The sequence below is a fragment of the Poromitra crassiceps genome (assembly GCF_964638095.1).
Source record: "Poromitra crassiceps genome assembly, chromosome: 16".
Classification (NCBI taxonomy): domain Eukaryota; kingdom Metazoa; phylum Chordata; class Actinopteri; order Beryciformes; family Melamphaidae; genus Poromitra; species Poromitra crassiceps.
The window spans coordinates 35,539,631-35,557,631 of record NC_139645.1 but is presented as its reverse complement, the minus strand read 5'-3'; the positions used below and the strand labels follow the sequence as shown (position 1 = coordinate 35,557,631).

At 42.3% G+C, this 18,001-nt stretch overlaps 1 protein-coding gene and 1 pseudogene across 2 annotated transcripts in view; one reads left to right on the top strand and one right to left on the bottom strand.

The window, feature by feature from the left end:
* LOC310791610 (asc-type amino acid transporter 1-like) overlaps nt 1-18,001 on the top strand; it is a gene marked incomplete at both ends in the record, with an annotated part of 191,603 nt that overhangs the window by 58,810 nt on the left and 114,792 nt on the right. The gene's annotated exons all lie outside the window — the stretch shown is intronic.
* LOC310791146 (protein NLRC3-like) lies at nt 151-12,762 on the bottom strand (annotated as a pseudogene). Its single transcript has 5 exons — nt 11,848-12,762; nt 11,543-11,763; nt 10,105-10,186; nt 418-591; nt 151-187 (listed from the first exon to the last, which is right to left on the bottom strand). The product of its transcript is annotated as a protein NLRC3-like (transcript).

Below are 18,001 nucleotides of genomic sequence, written 5' to 3'. Positions count from 1 at the left end.
CTCACAGGGAACTAAGAGCTCCACAGTGAAATTCAGGACCAAAACTAGCCTGCTTTAAATGTGTTCAGCAGCATTCTAATATGAATTCTCTACCTAACTGGGAACCAGACGACATGATGTTAAAACTGGGGAGATGAAGAGGTCACCTTCCTACTGGTTAAAATCCAGCTGCTCTATTCTGAAGCAGCTGGAGAGGAACAGAGAGAGGTGCAGTAACAATGACAAGATATCAGAGCATGGATGATCTTCTCTCAGTCACTGAGCTTCACTGTTGTGTATATGAAGCTGGATCAATAAAATCCAAATCCTTATGTAAAACCTGCAGGGCGACCTTTGCAGATTCAGGAATCCTGTTTTGAGAGACGAGAAATGTGTTGAATCAACTGAGAAAAACTGCAAAGTGCAAACTGATTTTACCTGAGAGTTTCCAGTCTGCAGTCTGGACTTTTCAGTCCAGCAGAGAACAGATTCAGACCTGAGTCATGCAGGTCATTGCAACTCAAGTCCAGCTCTCTCAGAAGGGACGATTTGGACTCCAGAGCTGAGGCCAGGTCTTTACAGTCAGTCTCTAATAAGCTGCAGCCACTCAATCTGAAGAAAGAATAAAGCAAAAACATTACATGAAATATTGCTGAGGGCTTACTGGCTTACTAGACTGTAGTCTTTCCATCTGAAACCAGACAGCCTGTCACATCTCTGTCTCAGGATTTCTCCATTTCCCCTCAACACATTCTATAACCAACCAGATGAATACATCTGCAGTTTGTGCCTTGACGTTTGTGACCTTAGGTCCAGAATGCACTTCTTATTGGGACAATATTTTCATATGGCAATTTTCTCTGGAAATAATTGTAATAAAAAGTTGAATTTGAGTTGGGTGGGAAACTTACCCCTAACTGCACCATAACTTAATGGGAACTTGACCTTAATTTAACCTGAACTCTCTAATTGTCTCTACTGGAGCAACAGATGAGAGTGAATCACAGAATTTGGGGTTTTATCAATTCCAGAAAGCTATGAGGGATCAACCGAGCAGCATTTTGGTAAATAAACCGCATCACTGGGTGGCAACAGCAATGGAACCCTATGGAGCGTGAGCTTTGAGAGGCTTGAGTGTCTGACTCTAGTCGGCTGACTCTGTTTACATTTTAAAAACTGCGACAGTTCACACAACTTTAACACGATATGCATATATTATACATCAAATTATTGAGCTAATTCTGCTCTCACTCAGAATGTATGAAAATATAAGTGATGGTGATGTATAGTTTTTGAGATATTAACGTTTGTTTGGCTCAACTCATACAAATAACTGCCGCAGGGTTCCGCATTTCTGGGTAGCAAGTGACGTCACGCTGATTCGTCTTATACAAGCCAAGGTTCTACCAGAGTTCACATCACACCCCTTTAAGTCTGGAAACACCTACATTGAACAACACCTCTGGTGTCCCAAGTGCATTTTACATCAGAATATGTATTCGAATTGGAGTTATGATAGAACAATTCATTTTACCACAAAGGAATTTACTCAGGAAGATCAAATGTTGCACTGTCTGATAGTGATGGTACCAAACACCGATATTATTTGGTACCGGTTCCTGATTGGTCAGTACCAGGAATTAATAAGGTCCTGGGGCCGTATTCCTAAAGATTCTTAGTGCAAAGAGTTGCTCCTAGTGGCCAAATTCTAAGAAAATTCTTAGAATCATGATGTTTTCTTAGAATTTCCCCTAAAAGTGAAGAGTAGATCCTAGTAAAGATAAAAGGTATTCCTAAAGAATACTAGCTCTTAAGAGAGCTCCTAAGGTGAGATCGGTTAAGAGCAGGGAAGAGGACTTTTAAGAGGCTTAGGAGTTCCCTAAGCAGAGGAGAAAATGGCGGAAAGAAGAGGCAGGAGAGATATTCTCCAAACACTGGATGACAGTGAATTAATTAAACGCTACAGATTGGATCGTGCAGGAATCATGTTCGTGGTTGATCTCATTAGAGATGCGCTTACTTCTCCAACCCAACGCCACAATGCAATATCACCGGAAATGAAAGTCATCACAACACTGAGGTATTTAGCAACAGGTAAAATGCAACAATGCAGCAGTGATGACTTGGGTCTGTCACAACCCTCCATCAGCAGGGTCATCAAGCAAACACTGACAGCGCTGTCACAGCCTCATATTGTGACACAATTTGTTTCATTTCCGCTGGATGTCCACACTTCCCTGCTGAAAAAACCAGCATGCACCAGCATAGCTTTTTATGCTGGTGTACCAGCATCCCAGCATCGCATGCTGGGATGCTGGTAAATTTGTTGTGTTTTGAAAACACAACAAGTTATGCTGGTGTACCAGCATCCCAGCATGGGATGCTGGGATGCTGGTGGTGTGACCAGCATGGGATGCTGGTGGTGTGACCAGCATGCAATGATGCTGGTATGCTGGTGGTGTGACCAGCATGCGATGATGCTGGTATGCTGGTGGTGTGACCAGCATGGGATGCTGGTCACATATGCTGGTCTTGTGACCAGCATGGGAAGCATACACCAGTACACCTATGCTGGTGTGCTGGTGTGACCAGCATACACCAGCTATTCTGCTGTCAAAACACAACATGCTGGTCTATGGTTGAATGCTTGTTAACCAGCACCCCATGCTGAGAGTAGTCAGACCAGATAAACATCACAAAAGTAATCTTTCTTGAACTAGTTAAATGAAGACTATTTCAGGTTTACATAACAATATAATTATTTATTAAATAAAAGCAACACAGAGAGGGAGTGGGAGAGAGAACCGCACATACAGCAGTGCACCTGAACAGTCAGCCTGTACCTGTCTTTATGTCAAAAGTATTAAAAGTAAAAGTGTGACTCAACTCAATTAATGTGCTGAAGGCAATTAAAGACTCATTACAATTAAACTCAATTAAATAATAAAACTACTGACTAATTAACAATAACACAACAAACAGGCAACATCACCCGACAAGAAAAGAGGTCACCCCAGGAACAGCTGGAGAAGAGGTGTGCAGGCAGAAATGTCTGGGAGCAGGCTCAATTGGGGAGAACAGGGAAGAACCGCCAACCACCGACATTTTGTCAATAGCCTATGCTCCCTTGAGGAGCAAAGGCCTTAAGTCAAATCAGAAGTAGAGAATTCCACTGAAAAACAATGCAGATTTATTTTGCACAAAATCTCACAATCCTAAAAACTTTATGGAAAAAAACAATGTTTTGCAGGCATTCATTTACCGTAATTAATTAATTTCAGTTATTGAGAGTTGATTTGAGTTCAGTCGTGGACCAGTGATGTCATTCACAAATCACAATTTAAATCAACTCTCAATAACTGTCAAACTAAATGAATGCCTGCAAAACGGTTTACAGTTTTTGGATATGTGTGAGATTATGTGCAAAATAAATCAGCATTGTTTTTCGGTGGAGTGTCCCTTGAAGTGCTATTCTTTGCTTGTTTGTTTATGTCCATTATTTTCTCTGTGATGTAGCATCCAGGCTTCCCCACTCGAGCTTCCACATCTGCTTCACCCAGGTTTTGGTTCTGGAGCCATTCTTTGTATCAAACTGAAAAGCAAACAGAGATAAATTAGTGGCAGAGTAACACTGTTCTTTGGTCAATATTTCAACTGCCATTTGAAAAAGTGCTACACAAAAGTGACGCATGAGCTACTTTAAAAATTATTTCACTGTACTGTCTGCCCAGGGTCTAGCTGTACAAAGACCTTTCTGGCTCACAGCCCGATTGGTCCCAAGTTCCCAACACATTTTAAAATTCATCTTGAAGTTGATAAGTCAGATACTGTAAGTGGGGGCGTTAAATCGCACCTTTCTGATCCACCTTGGAACCCGGTAAAACAGCTCATCCATTCCAGACACATTACAATTTGGTAAATAAGAGTCCAAATGCAGTGACACATGCATTAGGTTCCATGGGATCATGGCATCAGCTATGTGCACAAATCATTTATTTAACAAGCCAGTCACCTTTAATTAAAACTACAGCCACCCACAGGATATGTCCATCTAGATCGTTTTGGTGTGAGTTGCTGAGTTTTGGAGACACCGGCCATGTTGTGGTGCTCAAAGCACACACAAAAAATAAAAATAAAATAAAATAAAATAAAATAAAATCCTTTTCAGAAAGGATAAAAAGCAAGTAGGCCTAGAGGACCATAGGAATAGGTTTTTGGAGAAAAGAAAAGTTCTCAACTTACTTAACAGATTAATGTGTGTCCCCCACTGGCTGTTTCTCCCTCAATGTATGATATCTCATCGAAAACCTGCACACACACAGTATATAGACAAAGAGACAGTGTCAATTAGAAAAGAATGTGTGAAAAGCAGCACTGCCCCTCCCTCATTACCATCACTGAGGTGCCCTTGAGCAAGGCCCTTAACCCCTTAATGTGTGTGTGAGTGCGAGCAGGGCCCACTTGAAAAAGAGATGGAAATCTCAATATGGTTACATCCAAGATCTACAGAGCATTACAGGGAAACAGTTTAGTGACTGTAATATTTGCACAATTGAAAAGTGAAACCCAACGAAAAAGGTCTGGGTCAGTTTCTCTAGCTTTACTTTACACATCACAAATACCAGGTAAGGTAGAGCTTTCCCCCTGTTTTCATATTTATACAGTAATTAAATCAGCTCCACCATTAAAGTCGAAGTGAACCGGAACGGAATGCACCAGCGCGAGCGTCAGACACTGAAAACGAATTGAGAGGCGGACCATATACGTGTCGATGATTTGATTTGACAATTCTGAGGACTGGCTTTGGGATTGGCCAATCCTGGCGTGTTCCACCCGCAAATCCAGTGGGATTCAGCCTGTTGTCATGCTACACGAGTTGGATCCGCAGAGTACCAGGGAGCCAGCTGCTTCGTGCGGGGCGAGCGGACAATCCGATTCATAGGTGCTGCCCGCCCGCCCTCCTGGAATCTCCGAGAGACGACCCCTGACAGCCAGGGAGGCTGTCAGGCTCGGAGGCGCGCGCCATTATCGTTATAAATGTAAATAATATTCCTGGAATGCGTGTTTTAACGAGCCAGTTACATTTCTTTGCATTCTTAGACATTACCGTTTGATTTAGTTTGCATAATTGCTCAAGTTAGTAGTTAGTTTATGGGCTAGAAACTCTGCCAGATGACAGGCACTAGGCGCCATTTTCGCCTTCATTTGGAAGAGAAAATGATCCTGTAATGAAGATTTGATTGACAGCTGAACCAAAATACTAAACTAAATACTAAACCAAAATAACCTCTTTCTGTCGTAGTAAATAACACACAAGCAAGTTAAGCCTACTTCACTCACCTCCACAAATAATCTGCTTCAAGCCGCCGGTTCATTGTTTCTGGAGTTTATTTGAAGACCGGAGCAGTGAGTGCTGTACTGACAATTGACAAATGGTGCAGGCAGGTCCAGCCGCGCGAAAGTTTGGAGATGGTCTCGCGCAGCATATCAGAGGCGTAGTGATACTCAGTTCCATAAAATAGTTCCAATTGAATGGAGGGTATGCAGCACGGACGTCACTTTCCCACTGGAACATGCCCCCTCAATCGGGACTGGCAAAACCTATGGGCAAAACATTCAGCAGGTTCTCTGTTGTTTGGAGCAGTAGGTGTCATTAATCTAGGCTGATTACTGCATTCAAAATCATGTCTTGCTGTCACTCAGTGGGCGTGACCATGCAGTGACTTCTGCCTGTGACATCACGTGCATACCCTCTATATGGGAAAACTGGCCTCAGAAATGAGTCTGACCCACGGCCACCTAGAGTTTAATTAAAGCCTCTGTTACAGTAGAAAACATAACATAGCTTGAAAGTAATAATAGTAATAATAATGACAACAACAACAACAATAATAATAATAATAATAATAATAACAATAACAATAACAATAAAGGTAATAATAATAATAATAATAATAATAATAATAATAATAATAATAATAATAATAATAATAATAATACATTCATGTGTAATGTTATTTTAAAGGACTATGCTTGATATAGAATTGCATTAGCCTCTTGTATTGTGTTATATTAGCCTGTTACCCTGTAAGGTGTTTTGTTGGGCATGGTTAAAACTTTTTTCTTGTGTGTTGCGTTATTTGTTGCTTATGTTATAACTTGGCCCTGTACCATTTATTTTATCTGGCAAGCTGTCAATGGAGGCCAGAAGACAATACAAAATATAAAAAAGAAGGCATATAACCCTAGCCTGGGTAAACCAAGCCTCCACGTGACCTGCTCTCAGACCTGCTCTGCTCTCGTAGTGACTGAGAGCAGTAGCCTGTACTACGAAGCTAGTTTAATGCCTTATCCGAGTAAGTTTGAGTTTAAACCTGGTTTAGCCGTACTACAAAGCAAGTTAACTTTCAATCACCATGGCAACTGAGGCTGCAAAGCTAACCTGGTCGCGACCAGGTTAGCTTCAGAGGATAAGATCAAAATCCATGACAGACCCATATAATCGGCTCTCTGGAGTCACTCACCGTTCATATAAGATCGCCATATGAAAAATAGATTGCAGTCAACTGAGAATATAACAAGAAAAACATTTGTGGCTCTGTAGGCTACATAATTAAATTAAGCCTACTTACCACTTTATGTCTTAACAGCTCAACTATGCGTGGAGAAATATGATCACTATTAATCACCGCAGCGCATATCATAGGCTAAACGGAGCCTCAAATGGAGTGAGGGTGATATTCTCCTACATGCCAGAAAAGCCTATACATATAATATAGATGGGATAAATATGGGATAGCCCCAATACTAAATATGCAGGCTTCTTGCATGTTTCAGCTGGAACTGTGTCCTGTAGGCTGTATGCCAATATATGAGCAAAAATAGGCTAGTTTTTATCAATGAAAAGTATGCCCGCATCGTCTCAATTCAGTCCAGCAGTTTTCTCTTTTATATTAGGATATCATTATTATAGCCTATATATGAATTATTCGATCAGTGCAACCACACACACATAATGAGTGATAGAGATCATTATTCATTGAGCATGCTTTCTAAATCTATGGTCTAAATAGGCTTACAGATTGTGGAAATTTATAGACTGAGATTACACATTTAATGTACATTTACACTCGCACAAAGCTGTAGGAGACAGAAATCGCTGATCAAAGTAAATCAAATGACTGATGTGAATACAAGCTGCTGCTTTAGACAGCCCTTCAGCAGACTATCCAACGCGGATTTTCATTCTGACATTAAATCGCGGATACATTAAATATCCGCTAAAACTCTGATCATGCACTGCGCTTCATTGAACGAGGAAATGGGTGTGGAAATGGGTGTGGGCGTGGATAAACTCAGCTGTTCATAATGTGATTGGCTAGCGCACCTCTTTCGCATGGACGCGCGCCTGTGCACGAGCGAAAAACGTGCGCGTGCACAGGCAGATCCCAGGTCCACTTACCTAGTAAAAAACCAGCGTCGTAGTATCAGTTAACTAGATAGCTTTGATCCTGTTCAGTCAAACCAGATCAAAGGGACTTATCGCGGATCTGTTAAACTAGTTTCGTAGTACAGGGCTCAGGTCTGAGAGCAGGTCACGTGGAGGCTGGGTTTACCCAGGCTAATATAACCCACCCTATAACCCATAGGGGATGGGTGATGGGCCAGATTGTTTCCCAAACTTCAAAAATTGTCCCCAAGATTTTGATAGGCCTAATTATATTCTCATTACATTAATTACATTTTCATTTGCTTCTCTAACACACACTAACACAATTAACTTTTGTAAAACACCCCAAAAAGGGACCTGGGCTTGGCCTGGACACGAAAGTTAAAATTAAATCCATGCCATGGACCAGCAGGGTACAGAGGAGGTAATTTCCATTGTGGAGCATTTCACAATCTCCTCCACCAGCATGACCATGCTGGTCAAGCAATCCCCAGCACAACCATGTTGGTCCACCAGCTTCACCATGCTGGTCCAGCAACTTCACCAGCTTCACCATGCTGGTCCACCAGCTTCATCAGCATGACCATGCTGGTCCACCAGCTTCATCAGCATGACCATGCTGGTCCACCAGCTTCACCATGCAGGTCCACCAGCTTCACCATGCTGGTCCACTCGCTTCACCATGCTGGTCCACCAGCTTCATCAGCATGACCATGCTGGTCCACCAGCTTTACCAGCTTCACCATGCTGGTCCACCAGCTTCACCATGCTGGTCCACCAGCTTCACCATGCTGGTCCAGCAACTTCACCAGCAAGACCATGGTAGTTTACCAGCTTCACCAGCAAGCGTTAGCTGGTGGACCAGCAAGGTAATGCTGGTCCACCAGCATCAGACCAGCACTAACCAGCATAGACCAGCATCAGACCAGCACTAACCAGCATAAACCAGCATAGACCAGCAAGAAATTCATGCTGGTCTATGCTGGTTTTTTCAGCAGGGTTTACAGGCTCACAAAAGGGCATTCATGGACATCGCAGGATTCCCCGGTGTTGTGGGTGTAATCGATGGGACACACGTCCGAATAACTGCACTGTCAGAAGATGAACCCGTCTTCGTGAACAGGAAAAGGTTTCACAGCATCAATGTTCAATTTGTTTGCAATGCTGACTATAAGATTTTGGACATTGTTGCTAAATGGCCAGGCTCAACACATGATGCCAGAATGCTCTCTGAGAGTGGCCTCAGACAGCTTTTCGAGGGACATTATGTGCCAGCCAATTGCCACTTCTTGTTGTTTTTAAGATAATTTTGAAGTATAGCTTACTATTCATTTAACAGAGATTTTCTTTTTATGTAAAATATTATTTATAATTACACAGTCTTCATAGAGATTAGATTCTATGATTAAGTTTATTGATTTGGCGGTCCATTCTATGCTCATTATCACCAAAAGTGTATTTTTATCTAGCTTTTAGGATCAACCAATCACAGCTTTTGAAATGATGACTCATACCTGGCAACGGGGTCAACCACACTTCCTCACTAAGATAGGAGTTTCTGTCCATTCCTTGCTCAGAGTTCTCTGAGAATGTTCTGGAATCACTCCTAAGCTAAGACTCCTTGCTAGGAATTTTTAGGCTAAGTTAGGAGCTCTCTGAGAGGATTCTCAGAATCTTTAGGCATACGGGCCCAGTAGTATATTTGGAAGAAAACTAGTTTTATGATGGGAGGCATCGCGATGCTGATTCACACAACAATATAAATACAATAATCTGATAAAGCGAGCGACTGCCCTGTGATGATTCTGAGACAGAGAGAAATCTCTGCCTCGCGTTGCACAAACCTCACAGTGCTTTGCTGAACCTGACCTATTTTCTGACAGTCACAGAATATTATGTGGACTTTGCCAACTCTGAATACAGAACAACAACGTACAGCGACGGTGTTCACTTTACCTGTAACGCGTTAGCTTGCAGCAAATTAGTTACATCCAGAGCCATCCGTTCAGATAAAGTTGGTCCACAAACTCCACGTAACGTAACTGACTGCATCGTGCTGGTTTGTCCCATAATCCTTTGAAAACGGGTGTGATTTATCCAGACTTGATGAAGAAAATGTTTTGTAAATGAAAATATGCCCCAGTAAAGAGATGTATTGCAGGCAACTTTGTTAGTGTCGAGTTTCCAGTCAGTGACGTGCGCAATGAATTCTACGTGCAAGTATGATTCCCCCTTAAGAGTGACACTACATAGGTGGCCTAGGTTTAATAAATCATCATATTCACAATCACAGAGGTGAAATAGGCCTTCTCAGGAATTTAACTTGTAATAAGTAATAACAAAATTACTGTTGAATCTTTTCACATCTCTTCATGTCATGTCTTTATTTTTTGCACAAATTATGGAGAGTAGTATCGATAAGAGTATCGATAAGTATCTGTATCGATAAGCAGTACCGAAGTATCGATAGGTATCGTTGAAAGGTATCGATAAAATCCAAACGATACCCATCCCTACTGTCTGATTTCAGATGGAAAGACAGGATAGAGACATCCTCAAATGACAATATTCATATAATATTCAGATCAGCACATTATATTTCTGACCTGAGAGTCTCCAATCTGCAGTGTGGACTCTCCAGTCCAGTAGAGAGCAGCTTCACACTTGTAGAATACAGGTAGCTGTCACTCAGGTCCAGCTCTGTCAGATGGGAGGGGTCGGACTTCAGAGATGAGGCCAGAACTTCACAGTGAGCGTCTGACAAGGTGCAGAACCGCAATCTGAATAAATAATAAAGAAGGAGTTGGACTTCAGAGCTGAGACAAGGACTTCAGAGCTCAGGTCTCTCAGAGTTCACAGCTACAAAGTCTATTTACAGATTTAATGTAAAATGAGATTATCAAAGCAGAGCTGAGACTATAGCATACCAATCAAAACCTATACAGCATACTACTACGTCTACTAAGACTAGTAGTATTACTACCAGTACCACCACCACCAATAATAATACTGATAATAATAATAAAAATAATTAACAATAATGATGATAATGACGAGGACAATAATAATGATAATGGTTGTTGTTGTTGTTGTTACTAGTGCACTACCCATGCCCGTTCCCTGCCTACCTACATCTACCCATTCCCCTTCTCCCATTCATACATCATGCTCTCCCACTCTTCTCCGCCCCCCGATTGGTGCAGTACCCATTACACAGTGCCCATTCCCCTCCCCCTTGACATCACTGAAGATATCACAATGAAAATGTAAAATATCGCTGTAGCTCCCACTGTGGGCGCATTTCTTATTTGTTTTTCTCGCACTGCACTGCAGGTCCCACTAAGCACACTCCCCAAGTTTGAAGTCGAGCCGAACAACGGTTCTCAAGATATGCGAAAATAATGCAGATCTTATACAAGGGGTTGAGATGGATATGATACGGACTCGCGGGAGTGCGCATAAGCCGGCTAATTGTTGTTTAACATGCAGGCCAACCGGCTAGGAGCAGGTTATAATCCTGATTCCACTGCATGTTAAGAAGTGGCTTTAGATTACTGATTGGAATGTGAAACTGAACCTGCAACAGTAATGACTTTACTCTGTTAGAGGAAAAGTAAATTATGTGATTACTGTGTGCCACACTGCTATGTAGAACAACAGTTGTGTATGTTTGAGGAACTATATAGTAATTCTGATTGTGTCAGTTATATTAAGATCACACTACACTGTTCTATACTGTTGGTATTCACATCAGGACTAACCGAGCCTTCCTGCAGTTCCTCACAGCTGGGATCAGCCTCTGTCGCCCAATCATCGATGTGTTGTAGGCCTCCAGGTCCAACACATCCAGAACCTCCTCTGACATCTGCAGCATGTAGGCCAGAGCTGAGCAGTGGATCTCAGAGAGTTTATCTGATCTCTTCTCTGACTTCAGGAACTGTTGGATCTCCTGATGTACTGACTGGTCATTCATCTCTACCAAACAGTGCAAGATGTTGATGCTTCTGTCTGGAGAGGTATTGATGTGTTGAACTTTAGTATTATCAGTGTTCATCTTCTTCAGGTTGCTGATGATGGCTCTCTGGACGCTTTCTGGTGTGCTCTCTGTCTGACCCAGCAGGCCTCGCAGGAGTTTCTGGCTAGACTCCAGTGAGAGACCATGAAGGAAGCGGACAAGGAGGTCCAGGTGGCCATTTTCACTCTTAAGGGATTTGAGCATGGCTCTCCTCAGGAAGACATCCAGGGAGTGTTCACTGTCTTTAGATCTACCTTCTTCCTCTTCTTCTTCTTCTTCTTCTTCACCACCCAGGAATGTCTCCAGAACCTCCTTATCCCTGTTTGTGTGACAGTGGAGCATGTAGACAGCAGCCAGAAACTCCTGAATGCTCAGATGGACAAAGCAGAATACCTGCTGGTACAGCACACACTCCTCTTTAAAGATCTGTGTGAAGACTCCTGAGTACACTGAGGCTGCTGTGATATCAATGCCACACATCTTCAGGTCAGCTTCATAGAAGATCAGGTTGCGTGTCTCCAGCTGCTCAAAAGCCAGTTTTCCCAGAGAGAGAATCATCTCCCTGGTCTCTGTCTCAGTTCTCTCAGGAAACTTGATGTGTTGCTGTTTGGACTGAACCAGCAGTCAGGGTATTGGGCAGGTCCTCTCTCTCACTGGCTTTGAACAGATGTTCCAGAACTGTAGCAGTGATCCAGCAGAAGACTGGGATGTGGCACATGATGTGAAGGGTTCGTGACGTCTTGATGTATTTGATTATTCTTTTGGCCTGCTGCTCATCTGTGAATCTCTTCCTGAAGTACTCGTCCTTGTGTTCGTCAGTGAAGCCTCTCACCTCTGTCACCATGTCAACATACTTCATCTGATTGGCTGCTGCAGGCCGTGTGGTTACCCAGAGGCGAGCAAGGGGAAGCAGTTTCCCATTGATGAGGTTTGTCAACAACACATCCACTGAGGTCAACTTGGTAACATCAGTCACAATCTCGTTTTTCATGAAGTCCAGAGGAAGTCGACACTCATCCAGACCGTCAAGGATGAACACAATCTGGAACTCATCAAAGCTGCAGATTCCTGCTTTTTTGGTGTCAGGAAAGAAGAGATGAAGAAGTTGCACCAAGCTGAACTTTTCATCTTTCAGCAGATTCAGCTCTCGGAAAGTGAACAGGAATATGAATTGTATATCCTGGTTGGCTTTGTCTTCAGCCCAGTCCAGAGTGAACTTCTGTGTTAAGACTGTTTTCCCAATGCCAGCCACTCCCATTGTCATCACTGTTCTTGGTAAATTTCTTCCAGGTAAGGGTTTAAAGATGTCTTCACACATGATTGGTGTTTCTGATCTCTGCTTTCTGGATGCTGCTTCAATCAGTTTGACCTCATGTTCATAATTGACCTCTCCAGTTGCTCCCACTGTGATGTAAAGCTGTGTGTAGATCTGATTCAGAAGTTTTTTGTTTCCTGCTGTAGCAAACCATTCACACAGACACTGAAACTTCTGCTTCTGATTAGATTTGTGTTGATGTTGACATGTAGCAAGAGTTTCTGAAAGAATAAAAACAGATTAAATCAATGAGAGGTAAGTAAAGAGTAATGCAAACATGTCCTGATAATTTACACATTCCCAACTCCTTGGACTCTATTCCGCTCATTACTGGTGGGTTGACAAGCAGGCCCTGACTGGGTATAAGGTGCTGTTGTAGAATCGGCTATTATTACTCAACCAGAGTTTCAGAGCTGACCAGACCAAGGCACAGGAGAAGTGCTGACTAACATGGATTTAAACACATTTGTGAACAAAATGAGAGGAATAAGTATTTTTTTTTCATCTAAAAAGTCTTAGATCCTTTTTTAAAGCTTGTGAAAAATGGGAGCATATATTTCTGTCCAGTAGAGTTTGAGGTGAACAGGAAGGGATGATTTGTCTGTTTCTTTATTCTTATTAGGGGGTCAAGCCCCGAAGGGGCTAACCCCTATTGTTTTTGCTCAGATTAAAATTTTTATTATTATTTTTATTTTTATTTTTCGTCATCAGCTGTGAGTTGTTGAATCGCAGAGACCTGACATTTGGCCCAATGACAGATATTGGTTGTTATTAGGTGCTCCAGGAAAGAAAAAAGAATTTGCGATATATAGCGATATTTTGTTTTTAGGCCTTCGCAGGCCATTTTAGGGCATTGTGACATCATCACCATCACCCTTCCATGTTTTTCTATTGCTGACTTTGCCCAATTGCATGACATTTGCCCAGGTCAACTGCTGACCGACTGATGACTACACTTTTTTAGATCCATCCAGGGCAACTGCTGACCTGGGTGACAGATACAGTTATTCAAGATACAGATATTCAAGCCCCTTCAGGGGCAATAGGCTTGAAGCCCTGGTATTCCTCTTGCTCTCAAAAGTGTCTACGGATGATGTGGTGTGGTGAAGATGGAGGTGTGGTCTTGTAAAGCTAATCCATCAGCTAACATGAGGGTTATGTTGCTCTGCTTGCTAAGACTGACAGCTGCTCTGCTCCTCCTTTCAACAAGCCACTGCTCTCTGGCTTTGCCCTTCCACCTCCAGCTCGCCTGCCGACCCTCAGACTCGAACCTGGGAACTCTACAGCCAAACCACAACAGCCCCTTTTCTCGGTCCCCTGCACAACCTTGCACTGTGTTTTGTCTTTGTGTCTGTTTGTGGGTTTTTGCTCCGGGTCATGATTTGTGACAAAATTACTTTCAACAATCCAGAGAATGGGCGTAAAGTTGTTGCTTTCATCTCAGCTCCATCTTCAGCTTTGATTAGCATGTTAAAACTTATTCTGAAAAGTAACTAATAATAGTAATACTGTAGTAATAGTAACTAGTACCATATTTACCTCTGGAATGTAGTAGAGTAAAAGTAGAAAGTCAAAAGGGAGAAACACTCAAATAAAGTCCCCTTCCATAGAAACTGTACATAATTAGCCTACACTGCTCGAGTTACGTTCCACCTCTGCTGGCATCAAAGTTTTCTGTCTGTCAGATTCGAGCAACACTTTGAGTGCATCAATAGGAATAATGCTATGAGTGATTTAGGTACCATAACTACCTGCTTAAAACAATTATCAGACAGAATATGTCATACCACAATATGAACACCTGAATACATTTAATTATATTATTGAGGAACTCCGTTCATTCACTTTAACATAGTGCCACTATCAGGGTAACCTACATGATCTTTGTATCACAGAATTATGATACTTGGAATCTTTTGGCTGTGACACAAAAAAAAAAAAAACCCAAAACTAAGCAAACCAAATAACCCAAGGAGGAGAGACAGACTGACTGCCTGACCATGCAGGTGTCAGACCTCTCTCTAATGGTCTTGAGCCAAGGGGCTGTCTCACTGTAATAAGCAGGATAGTGTAGAACAGCAAGTTGGTCATGATCACAAAATAAACCCCTGATCAACCTGAATGATCTCCCTTTCAGGAAATGGAGGGGTCTTGAATCCCCCTGAAAGAGTATGTATCAGTAGCTACTGTACTGGCTCACTGTTAGTACAAAACATTACTCTGGAATCATTACGCTGTACGTTACAGGCTGTAATGTAAAGCTTTAGTAAAAAAACACCTGGCAATCTTTTATTCAAGTCTATGGGAGAGGAGTGCAGCGCCTCCTGTGTTGGCAGGGTGGAAATGGAACTCAAGAGAGGCAGTTCAACAACATTAAACATGGGGGGGTCTAGGCCCGGTTATGGAGTAAGGCAACTAACCCTAAATAAAATATAAACACAAAATGTGAATACTATCAATTAGAGGCAAAGCTCATTTTGATTACATCAGTATTAATAATATCAATTAGACAGTAATTAATTGTAAATAAATATAGTATTTCTTGGCTTCCTACCTGTTCTGCATATGCGTTTGACAATGGGAATTATGACGAGCAGCAACATTGTCAGTACCACGAAGATGGTGACTATTCTCCCTGTTCTCCTTTTCCCTTCAGCATCAGACTCTAGAGAAAAAACAACAGCAACAAGTGTTAAGTCAAGTCAAGTTGCTTTATATAGCAGCAAATCATAACAACAGTTATCTGAGATGCTTTACAAATGGTTGAAGACCAGGGTCTTTACTAAGTTTCAACCCAGCAATTTAAACAATTCCCCAACATGCATTTGGCAGCAGCAGGAAGGAAAACAACTCCTCGAGCAGACCTGACTCTAGGTGGCATCTGCCTTGACTGGTGGGTTGAGATTAAGATAGAGAGAGAGAGAAAGGGAGGGAAGGAGAGACAAGAGAGAGAGGGAGGGGAGAGACGAGAGAGATGTAGTGGCAGAATTGCATTGTTGTTAAAGTGTTGTAACTCACTCGGGATGAGGGGGTTGCTGATGGGTTGGCTGACCTCCTCACTGACTGGGTTCTCCACCTTACAGCTGAATGATGCATACTTCAAATCATTCACCTATAAAACCAGTGAAATATAAGATCACAAACCACATTTCACTTTCACTTTTTAACAGAGCATTCAGATTCAGTGTCTTGCTCAATGGCACTTCAGCAGCTTAAACCAGCTACTCTGGTTAAAGCACAGTATTCTTAAGCCAACGCCCACATTGGAAGCATCCAAAAACACCACACCTAAAGCACATGATGTAATCTGCTGTGTTGAGAGGAGCTGCTCAGACACAGTTCACAGAAGCTGCTAGCTAAACACTTCACATGCTCACTCTCTTTCAGGCTTTCACAGGTTTCCCATTGTAGCCCTGAAAATCTTTATGATATAAAACTGACCAAAGCAAAAATGTGGATTTAGCGTGTGTTTTTTATGTGTGAAGAGTGAAATGTTCTCTCTTTATGGTCTCTCCTGATTCTAAATATAGCTGAATCACTTGGTTTGACCAAGTAAAACTATTCTTATAAACATTTTACAAAATGTCTATGGAAAAATAAACGGTGGATGAAACCCCTTGGTTTGTATGTCTAACCTGGAAGAGGGCGTGACTTTGGCATTCTATATTTGGGCTTGGTGGAGGAAGGGAGGGGGAGGGGGGTTAAAACAGCTGAAAACTAGCGGCTGGTGCAATGAATATGTGATGCAAGTTGAACAAATCATTATGGTGTATTCCTGTAAAGGAATGCATTTGTTCATCTCCTGATATTACTAGTGGACATTAACTCAGTGGTTCTCAAAATGGGGTCTGGGGAACCCCAGAGGTCCATGAGAGGGTCCCCAGCAAAAAGAAGGATAACTTAATGTCCCTATAATTCATCCACAATTAACACAATGACTGTTTTGGTCATGGTCTTCATACACTTTCTGTAATAAAACATCTAAAAGCTAAAATCTTATCAGATGGGAGTCTGTGGTCTAATTTATGTCAGTTGATGTGAAAAAGTTTGAGAACCAGTGCATTAACTAACTCACACATGGACAGAAAGACTCAGCCAAAAAGACAGAGGTACAAACACTGTCAGTAGTATTGCTGTATTGTACCTTTGTAATGATCATTTGGTGTTTGAGTAACTCTGTGTAATTCTCTCTGGTGTTGTCTTTCTCCCAGGTGTAGCTGACTGGTTCAGCGTCTGTGGTGGTGTTTGACTCACAGCTCAGAAAACAGCGAGTCAAATCATCTGCACACCATTTAGAGATGGAGGGTTTAGAGACAGGTGCTGTTGTTGATGGAGAGAAGAGGAGAACAGCTGTTACAGTCAGGATCACTCACATGCACATTGTTCTTTCTCTGTCTCAATGCAGACAGCTGGAAAGAGACAGAGACACTCGCACACTTTGTGCACCTAATGTGCACTTCAAGGGATAGTTTGGATTTTTTTGACGTGAGTTTGTGTGAGGTACTTGCATACAGTTTGTGTACTACATTTATGCAGCCAGCCTGGTCCCAGTTTGGAGAAATGCAGACCGGTCACATCAGGCAAGTAGAGCTGTCTGCTGATGTGAAGGGGCCATGAGAAAGGTGCAGGTGGTGCATCAGCCCCACTTCTTCCCCACTTAGCTCCACACCTGGCTACAGTGAAGATTTCAGCTAAAAACACGGTGTAAAATACACTTTTTCAAGTCAACTTGGTATCTGAGGGCTTGTGGAGACTTGGATTACACCAGGTGAGCAGTATGGAAGCATTTTATGTTTTTTTCTGATTTTGGTTCCCTTCACACTCAGCAGACAGCTCTACTTGCGTGATGCGGCCGGTCTCCATTTCTCCAAACTGAAACCACGCCGGCTGCATTCTACTGCATGTAGTAGGCTACACTGACTGTATGCACTCACGTACCCCACATAAAGAAACTATCCCTTTAACATGAACAAACATGTAACATGGAGGGGGGGTTTCAGCACAATGTTAATAGATTGTATAAAAATATCCATGTAGCCACCATGATTGTCACCATTTTGAAGCCTTGAGTTTGGCATTTTGACCGTTGCCATCTTGTTCTTTTGTTTTGCCAGACAGAGCCGCAGCGCTGCCTGCTATTGGTCCGTGTTAGGTGAGCTGCGAGATCACTGGACAGGTGACCTGTCAATCACACCCCAAACAGGGTTTTTCCTGGCTCAAAATGAGGCAGGGGTGGTACTAG